The sequence below is a fragment of the Lactuca virosa genome, chromosome 8 (genome assembly GCF_052849685.1).
Source record: "Lactuca virosa cultivar CGN04683 chromosome 8, Lactuca_virosa_CGN04683_v6, whole genome shotgun sequence".
Lineage (NCBI taxonomy): Eukaryota > Viridiplantae > Streptophyta > Magnoliopsida > Asterales > Asteraceae > Lactuca > Lactuca virosa.
In genome coordinates this window covers 206,920,545-206,934,604 of record NC_136433.1, presented here as the reverse complement: position 1 = coordinate 206,934,604, position 14,060 = coordinate 206,920,545, and positions in this window count along the sequence as shown.

Below are 14,060 nucleotides of genomic sequence, written 5' to 3'. Positions count from 1 at the left end.
AACTCCAGTAGTGGTAGTAGTAGTAGCCTCAGAGAAGATGGGTGCAAAAAAGGGAATGGTAGAGGATGGTTGTGATGTAATGACAGCAAAAATAGGAGGGATGGAGACAGGAATAGAGACAGGTGGAGGAGAAGGTGCTTGGGACCGAACAGGTACCTCTGGTGTAGGCGAGCGAGGCGGTGTATCACCACGAACCGAACCCTCATCCTCTGAGCTTTCGCTGTCTGATTCACTAGGAAGAATTGTGGGTTGATTAGGCGGCACATATTCTGAGTCAGAATCACTTGAGGATTGAAGAATTAGCCGGCGAGCAGGTTTCTTGACTTTCTTCGGCGTAGGCCTTCTCAGACTTTCGCTTCCTAGGGGTTTGAACTTTTGAAACTTAACCCCTCTTATCACCCTTTTTCACTTCTGGCTTCTTGCCTCTCTTTGCAGGTTTGCCTGCATCATCAATTGATTTCACCATGTCAGCAATGAGTTCCCTTGGGCCAGAGGAGGGAAGCTTCTTGTATTCCTGAATAAGCTTGCTTGAAGGAGGCACGAAAGCAGACATTGACTCAGGAATCGAACCAACAAAAAGAAACTTTGAGGGATGAGTAACAATAATGTTGGTAGTATGAAACGTAGCAATGGAAGAAAGCATTGAGTCCGCCATGATAGGAACATGGAAACGATCCATTGCCCACTGAGTGATAATAGTCCAGAAGCGAGCACAAGAGATCTCGGTGTGGCGAGAGGAAGATGATAAACTCTGAATAAGTTGAAGCCATAAAACCATTCCATAATCCAGATTGAGACTGTGATACACACCATAAAGCAGAGTCATGAAGGACTTGCTCGCACCGTCAGATCCAACACTTCGTTCAGAAAGCCCTTTGAAGAGTAAAGTGAAGAGGCCATTCCATTGAGGAGGAAGGCAGGACTTTTTGAACTTTGTCACAGTGGTTAGGGTTTCAGTATACCCCATGTTGTAGAACATTGAGAAGAGCTGACCTGTGGTAATGGAATCGGGATTAACCATGGAGTCTTCATATGCAAGCCCTAGAAGAGAGCAGAAATGATTCCTGGAGATTGAGGCTTTCTGGTTAAGAATATCGAAGAAAATTTTGTCTGCCCCTTTGTCATATGTTGCAGAGGAATAGATTTGAGAGAGACAGGACATCGGAACAACTTCGACTGTGGCTAGGGCTTTGACGAGTGGGGAATATTTCAGGCATTCCACCACTTGATACATGTATGTATCGTAGAGAAAAGGAGAGAGATCGATCAGCAGGTTCTGATTGGGCTTGATTGCAAGAAGAGTGGAGCATGCAGTAGTTTCCTGAACTGAAGATGATTCTGCCATTGATGAAGCTTGTCGAGGAAGATAATGAACAGTGAGAAATTAATCGTCTGCTTTTGCTATAGAGAATTGAGGTGTGGTAAGGAATAGTCGCACATAAATTAGCCCTTATATACGATCTTGGAGAGAGAAGAATCGTAAGTGATGATTGCTGAAATCTTGGAAATGACTCCTGAAAAAGCGTGATGACCGATTCAAATTCTGATAAAGTAGAGATGATGCATGATGACCAATTCAAATTCTGGCGCCTTGTAACCCCGATAAAGTAGAGATGATGCATGATGACCGATTCAAATTCTGGCGCCTTCCAAACTTATCCATAATTCAAATCGTCAAGGGTTTAAACTTGCTGCTGAGTCATCAGATGAATCTTCAATAAAATTGCGATTTCCATAATAACTCAAAAACGTTACACCAACCCATCGCTTTTAATTTTGAAACCGTCTGCATGAACGCGTTAAGAACCGAACAAAACCTTTATGGGAATTTAGAATGTGTGTGCGTATGAGTGTAAAAAAAATAAAGAAATAAAGCAAACTTTTTGTGGGAATTTGTGATGTCTATGGAGACATTAAGCAGTTGACCCCGGGCACGAATCTCTTCCTTTAAAGTCAAGAGAGACTTCAAAGTGCTTGTGTGGATTCCCGTTGAATAACGATCAAGTACTTGTTAAGAAGCATTGAAAGTCATCTTTTTAATTAAAGCTATTAAGGGTGGCTTTCGCTACAATTCATGATTTCGATACTTGATATAAGACCGAAACAGAACGAAGTACTTGTGAGACCAATGTGGCCTGTTAAACAAGTCGGTAGGAAACGTATTCAGTGACTTGTTGACAAATTTTGACAGGAAATCTCATAAAAATAAAAACTGGATCCTTTTGGAAGAAAGCGTCTTGGTGAGAAACAATTTCATAAGGATCTCGCAAAAAGAAAATTGGAGATTTCAAAATGTGACAAATAAGAGCTAGAACTTTGAAGAGTTCACCATCAATTCATTATGGGAGTTGGATTTTGGGTTTCACTTAATTTGTGGTGGACGAAAGTAAGATCATTAACACAGAAATTGTGTAACCATAAACCTCAGTGGTTATTGCTGAGAGTCTCAAGGGTTACAAAATGTGAATCGAACTGTGATGGAGAAAAATAAGGTGGGTAAGAGAACCGAATGTGCCTCTGCCATAAAAGATTGACAAAGCAAAAAAAACTCTTAACTTAGTTTGAGAAGAGTAAGGCAGCTCATGATTAGAGTAAATTTGACAGCCTGATTGGTGAGACAAGATTTGTATATATCAATTCATTAAGGCTTTACTCAAAATCGTTCGAGGTTTTGGTCAACATACAGCAGCATGCTTCTAGGGACACTTAGCTAGTACTTAGATTGAGATTGATACCTGCCCCAGCTCCAACAGTGAGAGAAATTCTTGTACAGAAAGTAAGCAAGAAACGAAAATGAAAAGAAAAATATTTTTGGATTTTATGAAATATTCTGAAAGGTAAAAAGAAAGTTGCAAGAAAAGAGTATACATACCATACAACCGAAACCAAAAGAAAGAAATTAGAGGCGAAACGAGACCGGGGAAACCGAACCCGAAATGGACCGAGCGTTCGGTGCATTTCGGTTCCAAGAAGAACCGAACCCGAAATAGACCGAGCGTTCGCTCTATTTCGCTTCTAACTTTTATTGAAACATAGGGGATTTCGGTACAGATTCAGCTTCCATCATTCCTAAGCCATGCAGGATTTTATTAAAACTTGCTTCAGGCAAGGCCTTAGTGAAGATGTCAGCAAATTGATCAGTGGTTCTTACAAAATGAATTTCAACGTTACCGTCTTCCACATGATCTTTGATAAAATGATACCTCAGTGCTATGTGTTTCGTCTTTGAGTGTTGCACTGGGTTGTGACAAATCCTAATTGCGCTTTCGGAATCACAATATAGTGGGATTTTCTTCATATTCAGGCCAAAGTCACGAAGTTGACTTTGTATTCAGATGACCTGAGATGTGCATGATGTTGCGGCAATGTATTCTGCTTCGACAGTGGAGAACGATACACATGTTTGTTTCTTCGATTGCCAGCTTACGAGTTTGCCGTCCATAAATTGACATCCTCCAGTGGTACTCTTCCTGTCTAGTCCACATCCCCCAAGATCAGCATCTGAGAATGCTTGGAAAAAGAACCCTGATTTGGCTGGGTACCACAACAGATGAGGTTTGCGTGGATTTGCTTGAAACCTGGCACAATAACAAACAGAGAACATTATATTTGTCCGACTAGCAGTGAGATACATTAGAGACCCTATCATCTGATGATAAAGAGTCATGTCAGTAGCCGGTTTGTCCAGAGAAGGTGTTAGCTTTGTGCCAAACGCCATAGGAACCTTCACTTTTGAATCTCCCAACATTCCAAACTTGGCAAGCAATGTCTTCGTGTAAGCCTCTTGATTAATGAAAATGCCTTCGGGTCCCTGTCTTATATTTAGACCAAGGAAAAAATTAATAGGACCCATTGAGCTCATTTCAAATTTAGTTTCCATCAGCTTCCGGAACTCAGCAGTTAAGCTAGGATTTGTGGAGCCGAAGATGATGTCATCAACGTAAATTTGAACGATCATAAGGTGGTTACCCTCTTTCTTACGAAAGAAGGTTGGGTCAACCGAACCTTGTTTAAATTTGGACATTTTCAAAAATCTAGTTAGAGTTTCATACCAGGCTCGTAGAGCTTGTTTGAGACCATAGACCGCCTTGTCCAGGATCTAGCAGTGATCTGGAAATTTTTCGTTCACAAAGCCCGGTGGTTGCTCTACATACACAGTTTCTTCCAGTTCTCCGTTTAAGAAGGCACACTTTACATCCATTTGGAAGACTTCAAAGTTATTGTGTGCAGCATAGGCGAGAAAAATGCAAACCGATTCTAGCCTTGCTACTGGAGCGAAGGTCTCTTCATAATCTATGCCTTCTTCTTGACAGTAGCCTTTCACAACCAACCTCGCCTTGTTTCGTATCCCATTCCCTTCCTTATCCATCTTATTCCTGAACACCCATTTTAATCCAACCACAGAAGCATCCCTTGGTGTTGGAATCAGTCTCCACACTTTATTTCGTTCGAATTCATGAAGTTCGTCCTGCATTGCTTGTACCCAATTAGAATGATCAAGTGCAGTATTGACTGTCTTCGGTTCGACTTTTGAGACGAAAGAATTGAACATACAAAATTATACTTTTGAAAAGAGTGTTGTTCATTTCTCTTTTAATTGAGATCGTGTAAGAACTTTTTCTGTGGAATCACCAATGACTTGTGATTGGGGATGATCTTTGGTCCATTTGATGAGTGGAGGATAATTAGGATCAAATGAAGGATCCAGTTTAGCGTTCAGTTCTACTTCAAACTCCGACTGTGTGTCATCATCGTTAATGTTTACATTCTCCCCCTCGAGCGATGATACGTCTTCTATTGCAGGATTAGAATCCTTCCCTTCAAAAGATGATACTTCCTCAGTTTTAGGATTAGAATTTCTTCTTTCGAAAGAAGATAACTCCTCAAATTCGGGCTCAGAGTTTTCCATTTGGACTTGACTTTCGGTTGCATAGCTCTTCCCCTGGAATGTTGAATCTAGGTTGGGAAGATCAGACTAACCCTCCTCCTGAGCATGAGAGCAATCCTTTTGAGGTTCACTCGTGTCTGACTTGTTGGTTTCAACATGTTGGTTTTCTTCCATATTCGCTGCAGCTTCATCGATTATCCTCTTTAAGTTATCTACCTTGTTGTCTGCAGCTTCAGATTCAGAGTGAATGGCCTTTTCAGGCTCATCAAACAGCAACATGTATTGTTCAAATAGGTTGGAAATCGGTATTGAAACTTGACCAGAAATTGGAAATATATCCCCACAGAACCTTCGCTGGTTTTGAGTCTCTTGACGTAGTTATCGTCGAAGGTAACATAATAGGTCTCCTCGATTTTCTTAGAACGTTTGTTGAGAACCCTATATGCTTTGGAGCTTAAGGAATAGCCCAGAAAGATTCCTTCATCTGCTTTCACATCAAACTTATTTCGGTGCTCCTTTGAATTAAAGATGAAGCACCTTGAGCCGAACACATGGAAAAACTTGACCTTTGGCTTTCGGTTGTTTAAGATCTCATATGGAGTGATCGAAAAGCGTTTTGTTGAGGTAAGATCTGTTCTTCATAAAGCATGCAGCAGCAATGGCATCAGCCCAGAAATACAAAGGTAGTGAAGCGAAGCTTAGCATAGTTCTGGCGGCTTCACTCAGAGATCGGTTTCGCCTTTCGAGAATACCATTCTGCTGTGGAGTGTACGGAGCCGAGAAATTGTGAGTAGTTCCTTTTTCTGCAAGAAACTCTTCAAAATCTTTGTTCTTAAACTCCAATCCGTTGTCACTTCTTATGTTACGAACAATTTTTCTTAGCTGGACTTCAACCTGCTTGATGAAGAGCTTAAGTTTAGGAGTGGCCTCCGATTTCTGCTTCAAAAAGAATACCCAGGTAAATCGGGAGAAGTCATCGACTATGACAAGTATATACTTGTTGCCACCAACAGTTTCGATTGATGATGGACCACATAAATCAATATGAAGCAATTCAAGTGGCTCAATTATTTTTTTGGTCATGCGAGAAGGATGACTCTGTCGACTTTGCTTTCCCAACTCACATGCAGCACACAGGTGTTCTTTATCGAATTTCAGAACAGGAAGACCTCGAACATGATCCCCAAGCACCAATTTGTTGATGTCTTTAAAATTCAGATGGGAGAGTCTTCGGTGCCAAAGCCAGCTTTCGTTTGTTTGAGCTTTTGATAGCAAGCAGATTGCTGGTTTTCCCCGTATGGGATTGAGGTTCAGAGGGTACATTTCTCCTTTTCTCTTTGATTTCAACAGAATATTGTTTGTCTTCTTTTCAGTAATCTCTGACCCCTCATCGTCGAAAGACACCTTTAGCCCAGTTCCAACCACTAGTTGAGAAACACTGATAAGGTTGTGTTTCAGACCTTCAACATACGCCACTTTTCTTATTGAGAACTCTCCATTGGTAATCATACCATAGCCTTTGATCGTGCCATAGGAGTTGTTACCATACTTGACACTCCCACCATTTGTAAGGGACCGAAACTCCCTCAGTTCTTCTTTTCTGCCTGTCATGTGACGCGAGCAGCCACTGTCTATATACCATTCATCATCAAACTGCTCGTCACGTATAACCTGCAAAAATTAAGCAGATTTAGGAACCCAAAGAGTCTTGGGTCCTCGTGAGCCTTTTACAGAATAGGGATTTTTTAGTGAAATATCAACTAAAAAGGTTCTTTTTATTAACGTTGTTTCATCTTTTCTTTTTAAGGTGAAAACTTTGATTATGTCTTTAGGTGGAGTTGCCGAATATGTGTATTTTACGTTAGCATATTTTCGATCAACATTAGGTTTAAATGACAAATCCTTTGCATTATCTAGACAAAGTTTTTCTTTTCCCTTTTGATTATTCTGGGAGTGAAGGTTAGAAGTAGGTGAATGAGATTTGGAAACGGACTTAGCTTTTCGGATATGGTCCTTTTGTGATTGAGAGCGAAAATTACTTTCCCTTCATTTCTGCTCACTGATTAGTCTAGAACCGAAAACACCCTTTTGGTTTTTCTTATCTTGAGAACTGAAGCCTTGTGTTTGATTGACCTTCTCTGGTGGACCGAAACTCTGTTTTCGGTTGTTATTGCCATGCTGAGTGCGAATATTGGAGTTTTATCTTCCTTCCTTCTGTTGCTTAGAAGGTTTTTCATAGCGAACATAGTTGGAATTTTGAGAACGCCAGAACTGCTTCCTTTCAGTAAGATTTTTCTTGTACCTCACATTCATTTGATGCTTTCGTTCTTTCACCTGTTTTGAATTTCTGTGGATGTTAGCCTTTTTCTCAGATTTTTGAATAGGAGCTTCACTCTTAAGTGAAGAGGTTTCGCTTGAGACTACGCCTTGTTCGTCTGAAGGCATTTTGGTACCACTTGTGCTAGGCTCATCAAAACGAGTAGGGTCATTGAGTGGTTCGGCTACATATCTTCCTTTCACTCTCCATGAAGTTTTCTGTGACAAACCTACTGTTTCATCTGCATTGTCAATGGGTGCTGACCAGAAATATTCATCACAGCCTTCAGCATTATCTTCAGCAACTATTGCCGTCAGTTCGGCTGTTTGTTGCAAAGAAACTCCATTGACTTTGTACACCTGATTTAGAGTAGTTTGGACCTTTTGATACACAACAGCCTTTTCTTGAAGGAATTTGGTCTTGTCTTTGGACAAACGAGCAAACTCAACCGAATTTTCAAAAATAAGATTTTTGTTAGATTCGAATTCACTTTTGACAAATTCGGAACAATCAACCACATCATCCACAGAAATGACACTCATATCATCATCCTCATCGAATTCAGAAGTATTTTCAACATCAATTTTATTTTCTGAACTCAACTTAGCATTCAACAAGTCAAATTTCTGTACTGTTTCGGTTTGAATTTTCAATTTGTTATTTTCATCCAATAAATTTTTGAGCATGTCCTTATGGTCTTTGGACTTTATGAAGGACTCTATTTTGTCAAGACCAATTCTGTAAGCAGGAGAAATTTCCTCAGAAGAAACAACGTTTTCACAGTTATATGCATCAGCATCGATTTCATCCTCCTTTAACTCAAGGAAGGGTAAAATCATACGATGTATCTTCTTCCCTATTTCACAATCAAGATGCAATTGAGTAATATTGGTATATAACCGCTTAGCAATTAAACAGAAAATATTTCGTTGTTTTAAAAGCTTCAAATTATCTCTTTGCAAATCAATTGTTTCATCCCTAGACCTAATCAACTCCTTCTCCTTTTACTCAATCCACATTCGCCTCTCTTCACTCTTCGATGATACCCTGCTGATTTGATCAGTTAGGTTAGAGTTTGTGACACGAGTTTGAGTTAGACTTCCACTTAAACTAGAAAATTTAGATTTTAATCCATTGAGTTCCCTTTCGTAGTCAATAATTGGAATTTTCAGAGAGATAAGAATAGATTGTACCTTCTGGATCAACTCGTCGCATTCGTTGATTTGCTGACTGACAGGCTTTGCTGCAAAACAGAGTTCTTTTCTCTCCTTATCTTCATCATGTCCCCCATCAGTTGTATAGCCTCGAATGTGTGACACTCCAGAGGTCACCATCAAACACTTTCCTGCTGTAACCTCTTCCTTCACCAATAAAGCCCTGCCATGAGTCGGCTTCCTCACTTCTTCGTCCTCTGAGTCTGTTGACCAAACTTCAACACCTCCAAATTCATCATCAGCAACATTTCCCTGTACAATGAGAGAATTCATAGTGTTGTTAGATCCTGCTTTCTTCTTCCTGATTTCCTCCAAATGCTTTGTGAGGTTTACTTCCTCATCCTCATCTTCGTTCATCTCTGACATCTTTCTCAGCATGTAGTCTTTGGCGAAATGATTTTTACCTCCACAGTAGTGACAAGTAAATCCCGAGTCACCTCCAAGTTTCGGTTCCTTCTTTGATTCTTCCGATTTAGGAACACATTTCGGTTCCTCCTTTGCTTTCTCAGCACTGTAACTGTCATGCCAGTTCTGGTTCTTGTTTGTTGGAAACCTTCTCTTGATGAACTTCTTGGGATTTGACACCATCAGAGCATAATCTTCGCTTGTTAGATCATATTCAGAGAGATCTAAATCTTCTTCTTCCTCAGCAGTATTCTTACCTTTTGAGATTAGGGCCAAGGATCCCATGCTAGAAACCACATTCGTTTCTTTAGTCAAGGCATTTTCATGCGACTTTAGTATCCCTACTAGTTTTGCAAGAGAATAACTTTCGAACTGTTCATGTGCCTTCACTGTTGACACAACAGCCATCCATTCCGATCTAAGGCCATTCATGAATGTTACCTTCTGTTCGATGACCTTTCTTTCGATCCCATGTTTAATCATCTTGCTCAAGAGATGATTGAAGCGATTGAAGGATTGAACAAGCTTCTCTTCAGGCTTCTGCTTGAAGTCACCAAATTCTGAGAGCAACAATGTTTGGATTGAGTGTTCAAGATCTTCATCTGTAGAGTACAGTTCCTTCAACCTGACCCATATTTCCTTTGCTGTCGTGCATGAGCTTACCAACCGAAACGTGTCTGACTGTAGCGCAAACCTAATCATCCTTAGAGATTTGATATTGCACTAAAACTTTTCCTTCTCATCTTGAGGTATGTCTTTTACGTCACCAATAAGTTGATTATATTCCTTTTGAGTTTTAACAACTCTTGAGGTACTTGCATGAACAAATGGACTAACAGTGATCGCCTCCCATATTAAGTATCCATTATCTTCTGAGCCAATCACGTAGTCTTCAAAATGATGCACCCAGACCTCATAATCTTGAGTGTATAAAATAGGAATCCTTGTCGTCGATCCTATGCTGTTTGAGATGTTGATTGGGTTTGACTGAGAATCATCCATGGATGTGTTGATGTTTGTTTAAAACTTGCTTAATATCAGACTTGTAAATAACGTTAGGGTAAGATCGAATATTTAAAGAATCACATCAATAACAGATGACGGCTCTAGAAATATCAATCTAAGCGGAAAACCCTAAGATCTTCTTCAACAGAAGAGATGTGTATGAGTTACACAGTCTCCTGCTCTAATACCAATTGTTGAGTTGAAAAACTCTTAGATCGATTAGATATTTAACAGGTTAAACAATAAAATCAAATAAACACAGAGAACACAATATGGAATCAAATGAGGCTTAATGATTCAAATATAGTCATGCCTCAGCAGAGCTCGACAAAGAACTTCCACTGTAGAGGCGAGCTAGGGTTTGTAGTACTAAAAACATAACAATAATCAAAGTGCAGCTCATAAAGGCTGCATGCACGCACCTTAAATACTAAACCCTAAACAAAAAGAATCACGGTTGGATAGGCCCAACCGGATAGCAAAACCGGGCTAAGGACCGAGCCCATGACGCAACACTATTCGACCGAACAATACGGACACCCCTGTCTCTCCCTTATCACCACTTCCTGAGACTACATACCAATTTGAGTCCGTAATTCCTGAGTTCAAACCAATAGTTGTCACATGTCCTGATTCCACACCTCTTCCGCCTCTGACAAACCTGGATCTGAATCAGACCACGAATTTTCATCACAGTCTTACAAATTATGTAGACTATGTTCCACAAAGTAATCACGTGAACAATTGTGTGATTGAAGAAATTGATTCGTTGACAAGTGAAACCACTACTTCTGAGCTTGTATGGGCATTCTTAGATGATAAAGTTAAAGTCTCAAGTTGTGTGTCCTCTGATTCTTGTGAATCGGATTCCTTAGTCATTTCAAAAACTAGATTGGTTCCCATCACTCTTGAGTTTAAGAATCCATCTGTAGGACAAACCTCAAAATCCTTGTCTCATCCTAAGAGAAAACCAATGCTAAATAGGAAAGATATTGTAGATCCCAAAGTTGAAGCTCGAAATGCTCATAAAAAGGAAGTTAAGACTAGACAAAATTCCAGGTTCCTTGCTAACTCCAAACCAAGTTCATCCCGGAATTCTCATGTATCCACTCATAGTCAAAACTCCTTTGTTCCCACTAAGATTCTCAAAAGACCTTCCGAACCTCTTGGTCATATAGAACCTAAGAAAGTTGTCAGCTCATCTCAGTCTCAAGCTCATGTAGCTGCCAAATTCGTCCGAAATACTCCAACATAATCTTGGAATGCTTCATCTGTCCTTATTGCAAAATCTGATGGCACAATTTTTAAACCAAATCTTTCAAAAACCAATGTATCATCACGAAATTTCTCAAATGAAAAGAAAACATCCTTAAAATCTTCCAAGAAAAATTATGGGTGGAAAGGCAAAACTCCCATTGCTGAAACAGAAATTCCGGAGGAAACAAATGATACCAACCCTCCGCACGTCAAAAATCCGAAGAAGGTAGTTCGGAACCTTCAAGTCATTGAATATGACTACTGGATAGATGAAAAGACATTAGCATTCTGTTTGTTTCCAAAGAATTCCAAGAATATCACTGAGAAACACAAAGTTGTTCTTAAGTCACAATCAAAGTCCAAAGCCCATGCCTATGTCCCAAAGTCTAATTCGGAGCCTAAAAACTCCATCACTCACTAATTTTGCAGGCACTTTGCGCTTCGGAGCAAGAAACAATATGGTATATTGATAGTGCTTGCTCCATGCACATGACGGGGCGGAAAGATTTTCTGCGAGATTTAAAGCTTTCTCCAAATGATGGTTACGTGACGTATGGCAACAACTCCAACTCTCAAATTCGTGGTTACGGAATTCTCACCAACGGAAACTTCTCTATTTCACACGTAGCTTATGTGGCTGATCTAAAACATAATTTGATAAGTGTTGCTCAGCTCACTGATTCAAATCAACGTGTTGAATTTTGAAAAAAGTACAGTTATGTAATGACCGAAGACCGGAAAGAGTGTTTATTTAATCAAGTCGCTTCGCAACAAGAACATGTACCCGCTCGACATCAACATGATTATTGGCAAACCGCAACTCTGCCTTCTCTCCAAAGCTGTTCCTGACATCAGTTGGTTATGGCACCGAAGGCTCACTCATCTGAACTTTCAGTATATGAATGATCTTGTATCTGGTGAGATGGTAAGCAGTTTACCTCTTCTCAAATTCGAAAATGATCATTTCTGCGCTGCTTGTGAGTGTGGTAAGCAATCAAAGAAGGGTCATCCTGTTATCATCGAAAAGTCCATTTCGGAACCATTAGAGCTTCTACATATTGATCTTTGTGGACCATCCACTGTAGTAAGTCTTCATCATCAGAAATACATTCTTGTGATTGTAGATGCTTTTACAAGGTTCACTTCGGTCTTCTTCCTAAGGCTGAAATCCGAAACAGCCTTAGAGCTCATAAATTTCATCAAAGGAATAGAAGTTCTTACAAAACTCCCGGTTAGGAGAAGCCGGAGTGATAATGGATCAGAATTCACTAATTCCACCATTGAGAACTTTCTCACAGACAAAGGAATCGACCACAACTTCTCAGCTCCTTATACTCCACAACAGAACGGTGTAGTCGAAAGACGCAATAGAACTCTCATTGAAGCTGCTCGATCCATGCAGAATTTCACAAATCTACCACTCTACCTTTGGGCTGAAGCCGTATTTACTGATTGCTTCACTCAAAATCGGAGTATCATCAATCGACGTCTCAACATGACACCATATGAAGAAATGAATGGTCGGAAGCCAACTATCTCGTTTTTACACGTCTTCTGATGCAGATGCTTCATCAAGAACAACTGTGATCAGCTTACCAAGTTTCAACCTAAAGCTGATGAAGCCATTTTCCTTGGGTACTCTTTAAAATCGAAAGCTTATAGAGTTCTTAACCGGAGAACTCGTGTTCTGGAAGAAAGATTCGACATTTCCTTTGATGACAACTTCGTTCGGAATTCTGGCCCTACTCACATTACAACTCACATTATAGAGTCCGATGCTCCTCCGCGAGGATGTCCGAACCCTCAGACAATTCTTGAAGTTGACTTTGAAACTCTCTTTGGTCCTTCCGAAACCGCTCTTGATTCGAAATCTCAATCAAGACCTCCTCTCATTCCAATCCCCTCTTCGGAAGTTCCAGTCTCTCGTAATGTCTCCGGTCCGATCCCAAGCCTCTCTCCATTTGATGCTAATCCATTTCAACCTTCTCAGGTTGAGGGGGAGAATAATGCCAATCCCTCTCTTAAATCAAATGTGAATGGCTTCCAAGATGCAGCTTCTGAGTTCGATGACTCCAATCCGCTCAACAATGATGAGAATGAACAATTTTTTGAGTTCCCTTCTGATGATGATGTCAACCTCTCTGGTTTAGAAGTTTAGGGGGAGCATCATCCCAACATTCAAACCATTCAGGGGGAGCAACTCAATTCCACTATTGATATCGGTTCGACGGCTGCACAAGAACTCCCACGATTACATGTTTGGACGAAGGATCATCCTCCGAACCAAGTAATCGGTAACCCCAATGCTGGTGTACAGACTCGGTCTGCTACAAATATTCAAAACGAATGCCATTTCTCAGCATTGATATCCATGGTTGAACCCAAATCCATCAAGGAAGAATTGGAGCATGTGACAACCCGATATTTCAAGTCAATGTAATGTTCAAAAAGTAAAATATTATAATCTATTTTTGGAATCAATAAAAATAGCGTCAAAAATGAATTAGTCAAAAGTCTTACTTGGGATACATAAATTGTTAGATATCGTATCAAGGTTTTCATAAATATAAAGAACACTCAAATCCGAGTTATAACGAAGAAGTTATGACTAATCAAAGATTCGCGACAAAACCGGTAAAACGCTGTCAAATGTAAAAAGTAAAATTTCAATAAAATACTTTTTAGCCTTAGGTATCTAAACAAAAGTTGAATATTATAACCATAAATGTACATAGAAAGAACACCCAAATCTGACTTCGTATGAGGAAGTTATGATTTTTCTAAGTTTTGGATATAGCAGTAGACAGCCAAAAACTCGAAATAGAGATCGAGTGATTTCTAGCCGACACAACCTAAACGAAAACGGACATCGGATGAAGAAGTTATGATTTTTTAATGGATTTTTCCTGTCCTGGCCTATTAAAAATATAATATTAAAAACTAAATCAAAATTACCCGACGGAGTCTAAACGAA